This window comes from Salmo salar, chromosome 20 (genome assembly GCF_965601325.2).
Source record: "Salmo salar chromosome 20, fSalSal1, whole genome shotgun sequence".
NCBI lineage: Eukaryota > Metazoa > Chordata > Actinopteri > Salmoniformes > Salmonidae > Salmo > Salmo salar.
The window spans coordinates 64,531,540-64,547,203 of NC_138310.1; the positions used below are offsets into that span (position 1 = coordinate 64,531,540).

General features: G+C 47.8%; 1 protein-coding gene and 1 non-coding gene across 2 annotated transcripts in view; one reads left to right on the forward strand and one right to left on the reverse strand.

The window, feature by feature from the left end:
• Positions 1–15,664, reverse strand: part of LOC106581170 (reticulon-4 receptor-like 1) — a 236,398-nt gene that overhangs the window by 88,705 nt on the left and 132,029 nt on the right. The gene's annotated exons all lie outside the window — the stretch shown is intronic.
• Positions 4,833–4,908, forward strand: trnat-ugu (transfer RNA threonine (anticodon UGU)). Its single transcript has one exon. It is a non-coding gene; the product is annotated as a tRNA-Thr (tRNA).

Here is a 15,664-nt window from a genome sequence, read left to right on the forward strand (position 1 = left end):
TGGTAGGACATCCTCCTCGCTGTGCTGTATCTGTATCCAGCTTGGTAGGACATCCTCCTCACTGTGCTGTATCTGTATCCAGCTTGGTAGGACATCCTCCTCACTGTGCTGTATCCAGCTTGGTAGGACATCCTCCTCACTGTGCTGTATCTGTATCCAGCTTGGTAGGACATCCTCCTCACTGTGCTGTATCTGTATCCAGCTTGGTAGGACATCCTCCTCACTGTGCTGTATCTGTATCCAGCTTGGTAGGACATCCTCCTCACTGTGCTGTATCTGTATCCAGCTTGGTAGGACATCCTCCTCACTGTGCTGTATCTGTATCCAGCTTGGTAGGACATCCTCCTCACTGTGCTGTATCTGTATCCAGCTTGGTAGGACATCCTCCTCACTGTGCTGTATCCAGCTTGTTAGGACATCCTCCTCACTGTGCTGTATCTGTATCCAGCTTGTTAGGACATCCTCCTCACTGTGCTGTATCTGTATTCAGCTTGGTAGGACATCCTCCTCACTGTGCTGTATCTGTATTCAGCTTGGTAGGACATCCTCCTCACTGTGCTGTATCTGTATCCAGCTTGGTAGGACATCCTCCTCACTGTGCTGTATCTGTATCCAGCTTGGTAGGACATCCTCCTCGCTGTGCTGTATCTGTATCCAGCTTGTTAGGACATCCTCCTCACTGTGCTGTATCTGTATCCAGCTTGGTAGGACATCCTCCTCACTGTGCTGTATCTGTATCCAGCTTGGTAGGACATCCTCCTCACTGTGCTGTATCTGTATCCAGCTTGGTAGGACATCCTCCTCGCTGTGCTGTATCTGTATCCAGCTTGGTAGGACATCCTCCTCGCTGTGCTGTATCTGTATCCAGCTTGGTAGGACATCCTCCCCACTGTGCTGTGGCGGCAGGCTGGATAATACAACAACCTATTGTTAAAAATCCACCAGCCAGATGTAATGAATGACAGATTTAGTTCCTACAATGCGCTGTGATAATAAGCAGCGATGGATGTCACGTTCAGACACAGAAAGCTTCACTCCGACTTTAAGAAAATATGAAATGCTGCATTAGTGTGTGTTTCTTCTTTTTTTTACTCAGAGTGGTAGGTCCATCAGGTAGCCTAGTGGTTAGCGTGTTGGGCTAGTAGCCAGAAGTTGCTGGATGGAATCCCTGAGCTGTCAAGGTAAAAATCTGTCGTTCTGATCCTGAGCAAGGCAGTTAACCCACTGTTCCCTAGGTGCTGAAGATGTGCCTGTCAATTAAGGCAGCCCCCTTCACCTCTCTGATTCAGAGGGGCTGGGTTAAATGTGGGAGACATATTTCAGTTGAAGGTGTTCAGTTAGTTGTACAACTGACTAGGTATCCCTCTTTGTGTTTTAATGAAATCAATAAGGGGTCACTTGAAAAGGTCGGCATCTTAATGAGGGGTAAGCAAATATCACCGGTACCTTGGCAAGCGGCTCTTAAAAGCCCACCGAGCTGGGTAATGAGAAAGGTAATTTGTAACCTGCTTTTTCTAAACTGATGGCTAATGGACAGGGAGTGGGTAAACTGTGTGTGGGAGCGATGTGGAGAGAGAGAGAGAGAGGCAGGGATGGAAAGAGGAAGAGCGATAACCAGTACAGAGACAGAGAGGGCATCAATAACACCCTTGACTCAGTTTCAAGGTGTAGATTAGTGGTCTCTCCATGCCGTCAGTCAGTTTCAAGGTGTAGATTAGTGGTCTCTCCATGCCGTCAGTCAGTTTCAAGGTGGAGATTAGTGGTCTCTCCATGCCGTCAGTCAGTTTCAAGGTATAGATTAGTGCTCTCTCCATGCCGTCAGTCAGTTTCAAGGTGTAGATTAGTGCTCTCTCCATGCCGTCAGTCAGTTTCAAGGTGTAGATTAGTGCTCTCTCCATGCCGTCAGTCAGTTTCAAGGTGTAGATTAGTGGTCTCTCCATGCCGTCAGTCAGTTTCAAGGTGTAGATTAGTGCTCTCTCCATGCCGTCAGTCAGTTTCAAGGTGTAGATTAGTGCTCTCTCCATGCCGTCAGTCAGTTTCAAGGTGTAGATTAGTGCTCTCTCCATGCCGTCAGTCAGTTTCAAGGTGTAGATTAGTGGTCTCTCCATGCCGTCAGTCAGTTTCAAGGTGTAGATTAGTGGTCTCTCCATGCCGTCAGTCAGTTTCAAGGTGTAGATTAGTGGTCTCTCCATGCCGTCAGTCAGTTTCAAGGTATAGATTAGTGCTCTCTCCATGCCGTCAGTCAGTTTCAAGGTGTAGATTAGTGGTCTCTCCATGCCGTCAGTCAGTTTCAAGGTGTAGATTAGTGGTCTCTCCATGCCGTCAGTCAGTTTCAAGGTGTAGATTAGTGGTCTCTCCATGCCGTCAGTCAGTTTCAAGGTGTAGATTAGTGCTCTCTCCATGCCGTCAGTCAGTTTCAAGGTGTAGATTAGTGGTCTCTCCATGCCGTCAGTCAGTTTCAAGGTGTAGATTAGTGGTCTCTCCATGCCGTCAGTCAGTTTCAAGGTGTAGATTAGTGGTCTCTCCATGCCGTCAGTCAGTTTCAAGGTGTAGATTAGTGGTCTCTCCATGCTGTCAGTCAGTTTCAAGGTGTAGATTAGTGCTCTCTCCATGCTGTCAGTCTTTACATAATAATGGAGCAGAAAAATATCTGAGAATGACTCCATTTTCTTATTCCACAGGTCTGCTAATGAAGATTTATGGCAGGCAGCGTTGAATTATGGATGATTTACATATCAAAATGGGCAGACTGCCACACTAACACAGGGAGCAGGGGAAGAGAGAGATAGAGATGAGGAGGGGGAAAGAGAGGATGGAAAAAGGGGTGTGATAGATAGAGAGAGGGAGGAGGGGAGAGAGAGGAGGGGAGTGAGAGACAGAGGGAGAAGGGGGAGAGAGAGAAGGAGAGACAGGAAGGAGAGAGAGATGAGGAGGGGGAAAGAGAGAGGATGGAAAAAGGGGTGTGATAGATAGAGGGAGGAGGGGAGTGAGAGACGGGGGGAGAGGGAGAAGGAGAGACAGGAAGGAGAGAGAACCACAGAGAGAGAACCACAGAGAGAGAAAAGCAGAGGGAGAGAGAACCAGAGAGAGAACCACAGAGAGAGAAAAGCAGAGGGAGAGAGAACCAGAGATAGAGAACCACAGAGAGAGAAAAGCAGAGAGAGAGAGAATGTTTTGCCCAGAGATCAGTCTGGGGGCTAGCCAGTAGAAGGCAGCCATGATGGCGGATTAGCATGCACACATACACTACATGGCAAAAAGTATGTGAACACCTGTTTGTCGAACATCTCATTCCAAAATCATGGGCATTAATATGGAGTTGGTCCCCCCTGTGCTGCTATAACAGCCTCCACTCTTCTGGGAAGGTTTTCCACTAGATGTTGGAACATTGCTGCGGGGACTTGCTTCCATTCAGCCACAAGAGTATTAGTGAGGTCAGGCACTGATGTTGGGCAATTAGACCTGGCTCGCAGTTGGTTTTCCAATTCATCCCAAAGGTGTTCGATGGGGTTGAGGTCAGGGCTCTGTGCAGGCCATTCAAGTTCTTCCACACCGATCTCAACAAACCATTTCTGTATGAACCTTGCTTTGTGCACGGGGGCATTGTCATACTGAAACAGGAAAGGGCCTTCCCCAAACTGTTGCTACAAAGTTGGAAACACAGAATCATCTAGATTGTCATTGTATGTTTTAGCGTTAAGATTTCCCTTCACTGGAACTAAGGGGCCGAGCCCGAACCATGAAAAACAGCCCCAAACCATTTTTCCTCCTCCACCAAACTTTACAGTTGGCACTATGCATTGGGGCAGGTAGTGTTCTCCTGGCATCCTCCAAACCCAGATTCGTCCGTTGGACTGCCAGATAGTGAAGCGTGATTCATCACTCCAGAGAATGCTTTCACATTGCTCGAGAGTCCAATGGCGGCGAGCTTTACACCACTCCAGCCGACGCTTGGCATTGCGCATGGTGATCTTAGGCTTGTGTGCGGCTGCTCGGCCATGAAAACCCATTTCATGAAGCTCCCAATGAACAGTTCTTGTGCCGACGTTGCTTCCAGAGGCAGTTTAGAACTCGGTAGTGAGTGTTGCAATGGAGGACAGACAATTTTTACCACCTTGTGACTGAGCCGTTGTTGCTCCTAGACGTTTCCACTTCACAATAACAGCCCTTACAGTAGACTGGGGCAGCTCTAGCAGGGCAGAAGTTTGACTTACTGACTTGTTGGAAAGGTGGCATCCTATGACGGTGCCAGGTTGAATGTCACTGAGCTCTTCAATAAGGCCATTCTATTGCCAATGTTTGTCTATGGAGATTGCATGGCTGTGCGCTCGATTTTATACACCTGTCAGCAACGGGTGTGGCTGAAATAACCAAATCCTCTAATTTGAAGGGGTGTCCATGAACTTCTGTATATATAGTGTATGTGCCCCTACCATGTCATATCAGTTTGGAGAAAATATATTTTCTGTCAGCTTTATGGAGCATGAAGCACTCACACAAACTACACATGATGCAGTGGTGCCAGATTTCACTTTACATGACTAACACCTCTTATGTGTACCAGGCATGACACCAACACACACAATCCTAGAGGGTGACCTTCACCATTCCTCTAAGTGGACCCCAAGTTTCTGAGCTATAGATCCGGAATGAAAGTCTATATACAGTATTTCTTGTGACATAGACTGAAAGGCCAACAAAAAAGTGGATGGAAGTTGTGGAGCTTGAAGCCATGCAGTGACATTTAAAAACATTCCTCATTTAGCAGATGCTCGTATCCAGAGGGATGTACTGTCGTGAGTACAGAAATCTTCATATATGTTTTCGTACTTGGTCCCGTGTGGCTCAGTTGGTAGAGCATGGTGTTTGTGACGCCAGGGCTGTGGGTTTGATTCCCACGGGGGACCAGTACGGAAAAAAATGTATGAAATGTATGCATTCACTACTGTAAGTCGCTCTGGATAAGAGCGTCTGCTAAATGACTAAAATGTAATGTAAATGTACTTGTCCCCCATGGGAATTGAACCCACAACTCTAGCAGTGCAAATGCCATGCTCTCCCAACTGAGCCACACTAAGTCAATGTGATGACATGTGTGGGAGTCAGAGTGCTCTCCTATACAGTCAACCTGTATGTTTGGCCATCCTGCAGGGCACAGATTATCTCCTCACTCTGGCCCTTCAGGATGGCTTTGATATGGATATGTCTGAAACTGGCTCTCACCATCCTTCTATCATCACTAGCTCAATCCCCCTCACAGTAATTCAGTTTGCAGTCTCCGGTTGGTTTGTGAATTGATTACTTTGCTTTGGCTCTTTAAATTGGTGTCTGCAGAGCGGGGTCCTCTCTCCTAAAAAACTCTACCATCAAATGTAATGGAAATCTAATAGGAGGAGGGTAATGGGTATGGATGGCGGGTGACCCATGGTTCAGGCTGCCGTATGGCAGGTGATGATGGGGCGTCTGCCGAGATGAGCCCCGGAGTCTGCCATACCCTACCCGCCCTCGTCTCTCCTCTCTAGGGCCTGAGAACAGGCTTAGACCCCACCCCCCACCTCTCTAGGGCCTGAGAACAGGCTTAGACCCCACCCCCCACCTCTCTAGGGCCTGAGAACAGGCTTAGACCCCACCCCCCACCTCTCTAGGGCCTGAGAACAGGCTTAGACCCCACCCCTCACCTCTCTAGGGCCTGAGAACAGGCTTAGACCCCACCCCCACCTCTCTAGGGCCTGAGAACAGGCTTAGACCTCACCCCCCCACCTCTCTAGGGCCTGAGAACAGGCTTAGACCCTACCCCCACCGCCCTAGGGCCTGAGAACAGGCTTAGACCCCACCTCCCTAGGGCCTGAGAACAGGCTTAGACCCCACCCCCCTCCTCCCTAGGGCCTATCTCCTCTCTTCCTCTCCCCTCCCCTCCCCTATCCCCTCCTCTCCCTTCTCCTCTCTTCCCCGTGTGAAGTAGACCTCATCTGTAGGGAGTTTGGAGGGTGCTAGCTAGCTGGTGTAGTATGCTGAGATTGCAACACGCGTTGTGGCGTGCCAACCCAGCACTCAGAGCTAAGCTGTGTCAGGCATCAAGGAGGTTGCGTGAGAAAGAGGGGTGCACAGCGGGAGGTGAGGAGGTTAGGAGACTATGAATATGTACAGAGGAGGGTGTCTGTCTGACTGAGCAGTGTATGTCAGAATTAGATCGAGCACAGTGTTGAAAACATCTTTAACCCTCTCTCCTTCTGTTCCACCATCTCTCTCTCTGCAAACAGAACAGTACCTCCACCTCTTCTCTTTTGTCTACAGACACAGTGCACATTCAGCCATTCTCTGTCTCTAATCGATGATTCACCTGGGGTAACACTTTCACCACAGCTGGCCATCATAATCTATATTCCCTTTGGGGATCTCAACAGTAACTGAAGAACCTCCACTATTCCATAGCCCTCTGCTCTAGTCTGCTCTGTTCTGGTCTAGTCTGCTCTAGTCTGGTCTGGTCTAGTCTGCTATAGTCTGGTCTGGTCTAGTCTGCTCTAGTCTAGTCTAGTCTGCTCTAGTCTAGTCTGGTCTGCTTTAGTCTAGTCTAGTCTGCTCTAGTCTGGTCTGGTCTAGTCTGGTCTGCTCTAGTCTGGTCTAGTCTAGTCTGCTCTAGTCTGGTCTGGTCTAGTCTGCTCTAGTCTGGTCTGGTCTAGTCTGCTCTAGTCTGGTCTGGTCTGGTCTAGTCTGCTCTAGTCTGGTCTGGTCTAGTCTGCTCTGCTCTAGTCTGGTCTAGTCTGCTCTATTCTGCTCTGCTCTAGTCTGGTCTGCTCTAGTCTGCTCTGCTCTAGTCTGGTCTGGTCTAGTCTGGTCTAGTCTGCTCTATTCTGCTCTGCTCTAGTCTGGTCTGCTCTAGTCTGCTCTGCTCTAGTCTGGTCTGGTCTAGCCAGCATACAGTAGAAGATGGATGTCAGTCTCCAGTGAGCTACTGACCCCTGTCAACATGATATGCGTTCACCATTAATGCCCCATGTGTAGGGTTACTCCTGCCATTGTGGTCTAGTGTTTGGGAAGTGTGCTGGTGGGAGGGAATGTTGAGTAAAATGGCATCTGAAGAGCAACATTATCCCACTAGACAGGAACACAGGCCATGAATTAGTTATGGTGTTGTTGCTACTGGCAGCACTACAGTACACCTCTCACTGAGTTAACCCTTTCATGGCCACGCTCCAACCAGGCTATCCACATCACTGGACGCACTCCACCCTCCCTCAGTGTCCTCCTCTCTCCCCAGGCCGCTCTCATGGCATATATTATCCCCAGTGTGGGTCTTTGTGGAGGGGTGTGTTGACATGAAATGAACTGGAGCAGAGATGTCAGTTCAGTATTTTATCACAACAGCCATGCAAAAATAAAGATTCAAGGTTAAGGGTGGTGTCAGTCTTTTAAAGTGTGAATTTTCAGAGAGCTTCTCGGACTTGTCTCTTTGAGTGTGTGAGGGTGAATGAGAACATGACAGGGAGGGAGTCAGTGAAGGAGTGAGGGAGGGAAAGAGGGAAAGAGAGAGAGAGTCTAGATGATGAACAAGGGAGGGCTAGGGAAAGAAAAAGACAGAAGGAGAGAAAAAGAGAAAATGAACTGGTCAATACCATGTTTATTCTTAGAGTAAATGGCCTCAGGGACATTGGGGTCGGCTCGGCTGTACTTTATGAAAATATCCTTAAGGGATCAGTCATGGCTATATAACTTATATATCGTAGTCATAATAGTGTTGTCAATTGAAGCATGTAAGATATATATGCAGTGGAGCATTTCTGATGATATTTCTCTTGGATTGCACTAGTCAGAATAACACTATTGCTGGATAGAAACATATATCAAGGTAGCAAGGGCCCAGGAATCTCTCAAGGTCATTAACTAAAAGCTATCTATCTCTCCATCTCTCTCTCTTTCTCTTTCACTCTCTCTCCATCCCTCCCTCTCTTCCCCTCTCTCTCTCCCTCCCTCCCTCCCTCCCTCCCTCCCTCCCTCCCTCCCTCCCTCCCTCCCTCCCTCCCTCCCTCCCTCCCTCCCTCCCTCCCTCCCTCCCTCCCTCCCTCCCTCTCTCTCCAGCTACAAGTGTAAGCTTTTCTGCCTGACTCTGCATGTTGTACCATTGAATGTTTGAATAATGTCTCTCACACCTTTACATGTGTTAAAGTAGGTCCTGGATCTATCCTAATTGGATAAAGAGTCTCTGCTCTTATCCGAACAAAGGGCTAGCTACCACAGAGGATTGAATCAGGTGAATAATTAAGTGATAATGCCCTCGAAGCCGGTGTTTGGAGGATATATTGGCACGGGTGTTGTTAGGCTCGAGACAAAGTCGAGGGCAAGCAAACCGTGCCAATATATCCTCCAAACACGGGCTTCGAGGGCATTATCACTTTTACACAATGGATTACCAACATATTCAAATAATGATTGACATATTTTCACTAAAAACCTTATTTCATCCTTCCACGAGATATAGTCCCAATACAAATCTAAGGTTGCTACCCAAGCCGGCTGGTTGTTTGTTCAATCGGTTTGGTTGCCAGAGATGCAACCTAGTCGTTCTGTATGATTTGTTCGTTCTAAATGTTCCATTGCCATACTGGCTGGCAACATTCTTATCCCTTGCTTGCTGGCTAGCCAACTACGGCTAACTTACAGTCACGTCAAACAGTGCAGCCAGAATATTTCGCCTGGCATAGAAAATGTGCTCACTCGTTAGGACACTATTGTTCAGAGGAGCTAGCCAACAACACAGCTAACACGATCACTTCAAACTGAAGCTGGAAAGACTGCAAACTAGCTGCATTTTACCTGTTTTCTATTGACATTTCTTTGTATATATTCATAAAAATGATGGCAGCTCCCGAGTGGCGCAGCGGTCCCATAGGACGGTGCACAACTGGCCCAGTGTTGTCTGGGTTAGGGGAGTGTTTGCCCGGGGGTCTTTACTTGGCTCATCGTGCTCTAGCAACTCCTTGTGGTGGTCTGGGCGCCTGCAGGCTGACTTCGGTAGTCAGTTGAACAGTGTTTCCTTCGACACATTGGACCGGCTAGCTTCCGGGTTAAGCGAGTGGGTGTTAAGAAGCGTGGTTTGGCGGGTCATGTTTCGGAGGACGCATGACTCGACCTTTACATCTCCTGAGCCCGTTGGGAAGTTGCAGCGATGAGACAAGATCGTAATCACGAAATTGGGGAGAAAAATGACAAAAATAAAAATTATGGCAGCTGAATCATGATTTCGACTGACTGAGAAAAGCTGCCTGCCTGTCTTTCTTGTCCCAACACGTTCATTACTATGGGACAGGTGGAGATCCAATTTCAATATTGAAACAATTTTGCAAATGTCGGCGAGACAGATAGCAAGGTTTATACAAATCTCCACTTGAAAAAATATGCTAGTCTAAAAGAAATGGTGTCACGTCTACTCCTTCTCCTCCTCTCTGGCGCTCGTTGTCGCCAGTGTACTCATCATTACGCACACCTGCCACCATCGTTACTCGCACGTGTGCTTCATGAGACTCATCACCTTCCTGATTACCTCCCCTATATCTGTCACTCCCTTTGGTTCTTTCCCCAGGCGTTATCGACTCTGTTTCTGTGTTTCATGACTGTACGATCCACGTGTTTCTTGTTTTGTTCCATTTATTATTAAATTCACTCCCTGTACTTGCTTCCCGACTCCCAGCGTACACGTTACAAATGGGAAATAATGTCTAGATGCTTTTTATAGTGGAGATCAAGTTTATAAATTGCCTGGCTTGGCTGATGAGTTAGTGGATTGTGCAGTGAGATGGAACAAAGTAAATACGCATTTCAACGTCATAGGTTTAGCCGGTGGTAACTTGTGGAATAGACACTGGCTGGAATGCAGTTTTAACCAATCAGCATCCAGGATTAGACCCACCCGTTGTATAAAAGGACATAATAGATCTTATTACCTTTTCAGGCATACAGTACACCTTAGTTCCTCACAGAAAAAAAGTCCATGATTTATCCTCCTCACATTGCTTTGCTTTGAGGAGTCCATAAGAGATGGGTGAGGGAGGAGAGGAAGGCAGCTTGGTGGATCGAGCCTTGCAGCTTTCTCTGACTCTGTGTTCAGCCTAGATTTCTTCCTCCTGAGATCCCCCATTTCCCAGGTGACTGTCTGGTCCAATTCCTCCCCAATCCTACTAGCCTCTTAAACCCAAATTCCTCCAGCACCAGGCTAAGACCAACAGCACACACAGCCCCACATCCCCCCACTGAAACTCTCAGCCACACATCATCCAGCACACACAGCCCCCATCATCCAATCAGCTCCCTCCAAGTGGAAGCTCACACCTATTGGAACATTTTGACAGCCCCCCCCCCCCCTCCCCCCTCTCCTATTGTAAGACTGAACATGGTTTCTCTCCCTTCTCTCCTATTGTAAGACTGAACATGGTTTCTCTCCCTTCTCTCCTATTGTAAGACTGAACATGGTTTCTCTCCCTTCTCTCCTATTGTAAGACTGAACATGGTTTCTCTCCCTTCTCTCCTATTGTAAGACTGAACATGGTTTCTCTCCCTTCTCTCCTATTGTAAGACTGAACATGGTTTCTCTCCCTTCTCTCCTATTGTAAGACTGAACATGGTTTCTCTCCCTTCTCTCCTATTGTAAGACTGAACATGGTTTCTCTCCCTTCTCTCCTATTGTAAGACTGAACATGGTTTCTCTCCCTTCTCTCCTATTGTAAGACTGAACATGGTTTCTCTCCTTCTCTCCTATTGTAAGACTGAACATGGTTTCTCTCCCTTCTCTCCTATTGTAAGACTGAACATGGTTTCTCTCCCTTCTCTCCTATTGTAAGACTGAACATGGTTTCTCTCCCTTCTCTCCTATTGTAAGACTGAACATGGTTTCTCTTTTGCTCAGGATAGAGGGGTGAGGAAAGGGTGGCTTACTGACCAACATGTACACGCACACACACACACACACACACACACCCACACAGTGGCGGTCAAGTCCCAAGTTTATAGGATACTGCCATGCCTCCACAGCACGGCTATGGTAACTATGGCTCCCTGTAGCCATTACGACTTAACAGAAACACACAGCACAGAAATACTATTTCTATACAAATACCTTGAACCAGTTGGCAGTGCATATATAACAGGCTGTTTATCCACAACACTGTTGGGTCTATAACAGGCTGTTTATCCACAACACTGTTGGGTCTATAACAGGCTGTTTATCCACAACACTGTTGGGTCTATAACAGGCTGTTTATCCACAACACTGTTGGGTCTATAACAGGCTGTTTATCCACAACACTGTTGGGTCTATAACAGGCTGTTTATCCACAACACTGTTGGGTCTATAACAGGCTGTTTATCCACAACACTGTTGGGTCTATAACAGGCTGTTTATCCACAACACTGTTGGGTCTATAACAGGCTGTTTATCCACAACACTGTTGGGTCTATAACAGGCTGTTTATCCACAACACTGTTGGGTCTATAACAGGCTGTTTATCCACAACACTGTTGGGTTTATTAATAAGGAGATGGGGGCCACCCAGTGATCCTCATTTAAAGAGTTGTTTCTTCTAACAGTTGATCCTAGTTCTATCTTCCGTTCTATTTTTTCTGAAATGACTGATATTATCCAGGAGACAGGACTTGTGTCACGGCTGGCTAATGAAGTTAGCTGTGGCTGTTAGAGCGTCACACCTCTACATGAGCTGTTGATGGGTCATGTTCTGCCTTTAATTCACAAATGCAACAGCAAGAGCTGCCTGAGACAACTACTTGTCAACAATTAAGACCTTTCCTCTCTACTGCCCTTACCTACAGTGCCTCAGTTATTCAGAATGAAATGAGCTGTGTGTTACTGTTTAGCACTTAGCTCAGGCCACAGTGACAAATCCCCTCCTATATGGCAGCCAGGGAGTGCTTCTTCCCTAGCTGCGAGACTAATTGTTCCTAAATAAGATCGATACGGAACAAGGGATCCATGTAGATATAAGCAATCAATGGCAGTTAGTCATTGGCTCCCCACATTTGTATTTAAAACATACGTAACCAGTTGCACACAACATCAGTTCTACCGTTACAGGAGCACAATGTTCACTGTCTAGACCTGTCCCTTCCTTTCACACTGTTTTACACACACTTCAAACTCCCCACTGTCTAGACCTGTCCCTTCCTTTCACACTGTTTTACACACACTTCAAACTCTCCACTGTCTAGACCTGTCCCTTCCTTTCACACTGTTTTACACACACTTCAAACTCCCCACTGTCTAGACCTGTCCCTTACGACTAGAAACTGTACTGTTGAACTGTACATGTATTCCAAAGTGTCTTCTGGTTTAATTACTGTATTACCCTCTCTCATCCCCTTCTTCTCTCTCATCCCCCTCTTCTCTCTCATCTCCCTCTTCTCTCTCACCCCCCTCTTCTCTCTCATCCCCCTCTTCTCTCTCATCCCCCTCTTCTCTCTCATCCCCCTCTTCTCTCTCATCCCCCTCTTCTCTCTCATCCCCCTCTTCTCTCTCATCCCTCTCACCCACCTCGTCTCCACCTGCCTTTCCTCTTCTCACCTCTCTTTTCCATCCAACAAGTCAGGGAGAGAGGGGAGTATAGAGAGAGAGTCAGGGAGAGAGGGGAGTATAGAGAGAGAGTCAGGGAGAGAGGGGAGTATAGAGAGAGAGTCATGTAGAGAGGGGAGTATATAGAGAGTCAGGTAGAGAGGGGAGTATAGAGAGAGAGAGAGGGGAGTATAGAGAGAGAGAGTCAGGGAGAGAGGGGAGTATAGAGAGAGTCAGGTAGAGAGGGGAGTATAGAGAGAGAGAGAGGGGAGTATAGAGAGAGAGAGTCAGGGAGAGAGGGGAGTATAGAGAGAGAGAGTCAGGGAGAGAGGGGAGTATAGAGAGAGAGGGGAGTATAGAGAGAGAGTCAGGGAGAGAGAGAGTCAGGGAGAGAGGGGAGTATAGGGAGAGAGGGGAGTATAGAGAGAGAGAGAGGGGAGTATAGAGAGAGAGAGAGGGGAGTATAGAGAGAGAGAGTCAGGGAGAGAGGGGAGTATAGAGAGAGAGTCAGGGAGAGAGGGGAGTATAGAGAGAGAGTCAGGGAGAGAGGGGAGTATAGGGAGAGAGGGGAGTATAGAGAGGGAGTATAGGGAGAGAGGGGAGTATAGAGAGAGAGTCAGGGAGAGAGGGGAGTATAGAGAGAGAGTCAGGTAGAGAGGGGAGTATAGAGAGAGAGAGTCAGGGAGAGAGGGGAGTATAGAGAGAGAGTCAGGTAGAGAGGGGAGTATAGGGAGAGAGGGGAGTATAGAGAGAGAGGGGAGTATAGAGAGAGTCAGGGAGAGAGGGGAGTATAGAGAGAGAGTCAGGTAGAGAGGGGAGTATATAGAGAGTCAGGTAGAGAGGGGAGTATAGAGAGCGAGTCAGGGAGAGAGGGGAGTATAGAGAGAGAGAGAGGGGAGTATAGAGAGAGAGAGTCAGGGAGAGAGGGGAGTATAGAGAGAGAGTCAGGGAGAGAGGGGAGTATAGAGAGAGAGTCAGGGAGAGAGGGGAGTATAGAGAGAGAGTCAGGGAGAGAGGGGAGTATAGAGGGAGAGTCAGGGAGAGGGGGGAGTATAGAGAGAGAGTCAGGGAGAGAGGGGAGTATAGAGAGAGAGTCAGGGAGAGAGGGGAGTATAGGGAGAGAGGGGAGTATAGAGAGAGAGTCAGGGAGAGAGGGGAGTATAGAGAGAGAGTCAGGGAGAGAGGGGAGTATAGAGAGAGAGTCAGGGAGAGAGGGGAGTATAGGGAGAGAGGGGAGTATAGAGAGAGAGTCAGGGAGAGAGGGGAGTATAGAGAGAGAGTCAGGTAGAGAGGGGAGTATAGAGAGAGAGTCAGGGAGAGAGGGGAGTATAGAGAGAGAGTCAGGGAGAGAGGGGAGTATAGAGGGAGAGTCAGGGAGAGGGGGGAGTATAGAGAGAGAGTCAGGGAGAGGGGGGAGTATAGAGAGATAGTCAGGTAGAGAGGGGAGTATAGAGAGAGAGTCAGGTAGAGAGGGGAGTATAGAGAGAGAGTCAGGGAGAGAGGGGAGTATAGAGAGAGAGTCAGGGAGAGAGGGGAGTATAGAGAGAGAGAGAGTCAGGGAGAGAGGGGAGTATAGCGAGAGAGAGGGGAGTATAGAGAGAGAGAGAGTCAGGGAGAGAGGGGAGTATAGAGAGAGAGAGTCAGGGAGAGAGGGGAGTATAGAGAGATAGTCAGGTAGAGAGGGGAGTATAGAGAGAGTCAGGGAGAGAGGGGAGTATAGAGAGAGTCAGGGAGAGAGGGGAGTATAGAGAGAGAGTCAGGGAGAGAGGGGAGTATAGAGAGAGAGTCAGGGAGAGAGGGGAGTATAGAGAGAGAGTCAGGGAGAGAGGGGAGTATAGAGAGAGAGTCAGGGAGAGAGGGGAGTATAGAGAGAGAGAGAGTCAGGGAGAGAGGGGAGTATAGCGAGAGAGAGGGGAGTATAGAGAGAGAGAGAGTCAGGGAGAGAGGGGAGTATAGAGAGAGAGAGTCAGGGAGAGAGGGGAGTATAGAGAGAGAGAGTCAGGGAGAGAGGGGAGTATAGAGAGAGAGAGTCAGGGAGAGAGGGGAGTATAGAGAGAGAGAGTCAGGGAGAGAGGAGAGTATAGAGAGAGAGTCAGGGAGAGAGGAGAGTATAGAGAGCGAGTCAGGGAGAGAGGGGAGTATAGAGAGAGAGAGGGGAGTATAGAGAGAGAGAGTCAGGGAGAGAGGGGAGTATAGAGAGAGAGTCAGGTAGAGAGGGGAGTATAGGGAGAGAGGGGAGTATATAATGAAATTCCATTGAAGTTGAAATGAGAAGGGAATGTCTGAATAGGGAGTTTACCTGTGACTTTGATGCTGAGACGGGACTTTAAGAACTTTCTATACAGAGCAGAGAGGTGAGTGGGAGACTGAGCAAGGCAAGGCTGTGTGATCCAGCCTACCCATTTCACCTTCAAATACATGGAATATAAATAGCCTAGTCATCACTGTTTGTCCTGTTGTACCCTGTTTGTTTTGGAGCAACACGATGCATGTCCTTCACTACAGAACACTTCCTCTTTGGTGACAGATTGTTGAATAGGTTGTCACTGGCAGTTTCCATCTGGTGTACAGTCACCTGACCTTCTGATATCCTTTAATTCCTCTAAAACACAGTGTAAACTGATGTCATGGTTCATCTGGCCTGTTTCTATTTGGGGAATAGCTTTGATAAAATACAGACAGAAAAGCTAGATAGATTCAGAGGCCTTGAATAGGCCAATGTTTGTGGAGTGAACCAAGGCTGAGCGCTAAACAAATGTCTTCTGTCTGCTTACACAGAGTATTGACACATCCTAAGTGTTTCTGCTTTATCTGGATTCATTAGGGAAAGTCTGGCTAATACAATTAGTTTTGTTTCAAGTTCTGTTTGCATTTTAAATCGCTCCTTTTTGTCCTTCTTTGGCTCAGTGTTAATTCCTCCCAACGGATCGTCTTATCAAGCACAGCTCCAATGTTAAAATGGCCTCCTCCTGACAACATCAGAGCACAACCCCATTCTTCCCTGGCATCCATTTGCTCTTTGTTCCTCTCTCCAAGCACGACCTCCAAAGAGACTTCATTAGAAACTTCCAAGAGATAGAGAGAAACAGAACACCAAAGGCATTAGAACAT